We start from the raw sequence: 2,500 nt of genomic DNA, 5'->3' as shown, positions 1-2,500 counted from the left end.
GCGGAGGGGGGCGGCCGGCTCGGGCCTCGCCGCCGCGGCCGGCGCCGCCGAACGCCGGCCTGCGGTTTCCCGCGCCCGTGCCCGCGTTCGCCCGGGCCCGGCTCCCGCGCGAGCCGTGGTGGTGCGTGCGGGGAGGGGGGGGTTCCGCGGCACGGGGCCCCTCCCGGAGGCGCGCTCTCTCGTCGTCTCTCTCGCCGGCGGCCGGTCCGCCCGGGCCGCCTCCGTCGCTCGTCTCCTGATGCGCGCGCGCGTGCGCTGCGCTTCGTCGCGCGGTCGGTGCGGGGCCGCCGAGCGCTCCCCCCCGCCACGCCGTCGCCACCCCCCTGCTTCTCGCCTCGGCTGGGCTCCGCCGCCGGCGGGCGTCCGGCTCCGGGCACCCGAACCCCCTCTCCCCACGGCCTTGCCCGACGGCAGTCCGCTGCCGCCACCGGGGTGGTGCGTGGGGGTGCGGCGGCCGAGGGCCCTCCCGGAGCGCCAGGGCACCGCCGGTCCGAGCGCGAGCGGCGGCGCGTAGGGGGAAGAGGGGGTGGCCGCCGGTGTGGTGGGGGCGCGTGGAGGCGGGAACCCCGGCCGGCCGAGCGGAAAGCCCCCGGCGCTCGGGCGCGCGCAGGAGAGGGAGAGGGGACCGGCGCGAGCCGTTGGCGGTGACGGGCTGGGCGCGGCCGGCGCCAGCCCGGCGAGAGGGGCGGCGGGCAGAGCAGGCCTCGCCGGGGTCGGGGGAGGCGTCTCCCCCGATCCTTCCTGCCCGCACCGTGGCGGGCTTGCTGCGGAGCAAGCCCGCCGGGGGGCCGGCCGGCCGCGTGCAGGGCCGAGGCCTCTGGGCGTTCCGGGCTCGGGTGCGTGGCGCCGGCCCTCGGGCCGGCGGGCGAGTTCCCGCGCCGGGCCGTGTCCCGCGCGCCAGCGGGCGGCCCGAGCCACGGCTCTCCTCCCGGGCGCAGCGCCGGGATACTGAGGGAAACCTCGGGCCCCGGGCCAGGAGGACGTGGTGGTGGTGGCGGATGTCGGGCGCGCCCCCGCGGGCGGACGCTCCCCCGATGGCGGCAGCGGGGGAGGCACCCCCGCGGGGCCCTTGAGGATGTTTCCCTCACCCCAGGGCCAGGTACCTAGCGTCCGCGCCTCCGCGGCCCTCCCTCGGCTGAGCCCGGGGGTCGAAGGCCGCGGAGCCGGGCGGAGGTTTAAAGACTCGGGCGGCTCGGTGCGACCCGCAGGGGCGGGCCCCGGCCGTGTGCGGCGGTTGAGCCTCCAGGGGCGGGAGTCGCTCTCGTGCAGGCCCTGGCCATGGCGGCCGCCGCCCACGCCGTGGGCTTTTTGTCCCCTCGGGCGGCCGCGCCGGGGAGGGGTGTCCCCCCTGCCCCCCCTTCTCCGCGGTCCGGTCTCGGCGGCGAGACCGGCGGCGTTCGGTCGGCCGCAGCCGGCCTGCCTCGCCCTCGAAACGCGAAGGGGAACCTCCCCCCCCCCCGGCGGGGAGCGCGGGCTCTCTCGCCGTCGGGGGCGATGGCGATTCCCCCACGGTCGGGGGTCTCGCCGGGCGGGGCGGCCTGCTCGGGCCGCCGCGTCTCCGTGGACGCGCAGCGGCGCGCTTGCGGCTTCGTGCTCCTTGCTTGCCACCCCCACCCCTTCCCGCCCCGGCTGAGGGGAGGGGCGGCGCAGCCCCCGGGCCCGAGCGGCGGCGGCGGCGCCGCCGCTCGGCGTGCCGGCCGGCGGTCGCTCGGTGGCCGGCCGCGTGGCCTGTCCCGTCCCGGGTCCTGCCCGTCGCTTCGCAGTCGCCTTTCCCGGTCTCGGTCAGGCGAGGCGGGTGGGCGGCCGAGGGGCGTTCCCCGTCCCGTTCTCCGCGCGGAAGCGGGGAGAGGGGGCGTCGCCTCCGGCTCAGCGGCGTCCGCCTTCTGCCTGGCGCGTGCCTGCGGAAGGGGCCGAGACGAGAAGCGGCGGCGGCGGCTCCGGGAGGGCAGCCGCGGCGGTGCGGTGGCCGGGCGGCGGTCGGGCGGAGCGCCGGGCGGCGGCGTCGCGTCGCCGTCTCGGGTTCCGGCGGTTGGCCGTCCGTCCCTGTCTCCGGTGTGGTGCGGCGGCGGCGCCGCGCGGGCGTTCCCGGCGTCGGGGCGAGAGCCGGGGTTTCGGGGCCACGGGGGCAAGGAGCCGGCTGTCGCAGCGCGCGGGCGCTGGGCGGCGCGGAGGCGCGCGCGGCGCGAGCGGGGCGCCCCCGCTGGTCGCCCGCGCGGCGGTCAGCGTCTGTGGTTTCCCCCCTCCGCGCGAGCGAGAGGCGGGTGCAGGTCCGGGCGCGCGGTCGGACGCGCCGCCGGCCCTCCGTGCGGAGGCCGGGCCGAGCCCGGGCGCCTGGGCCGCCTCCGAAGCGAGCAAGGTGCTTGTTGTTTCCCCAGGTCGGTCGGGAGCGCGGGCTCCCCGGGCCCTTGCCGTTCGGAGCTTGTTTCACCCTTCCCTTCCTTCCCTCCGTTGTGATGTCGGTACGGTCATCTGAGGCGAGGCGCGACCGTCGCCCGCCGGT

Source organism: Athene noctua, unplaced genomic scaffold (genome assembly GCF_965140245.1).
Source record: "Athene noctua unplaced genomic scaffold, bAthNoc1.hap1.1 HAP1_HAP1_scaffold_125, whole genome shotgun sequence".
NCBI lineage: Eukaryota > Metazoa > Chordata > Aves > Strigiformes > Strigidae > Athene > Athene noctua.
The sequence above is the reverse complement of the archived record's forward strand: the minus strand, read 5'-3'. Positions refer to the sequence as shown.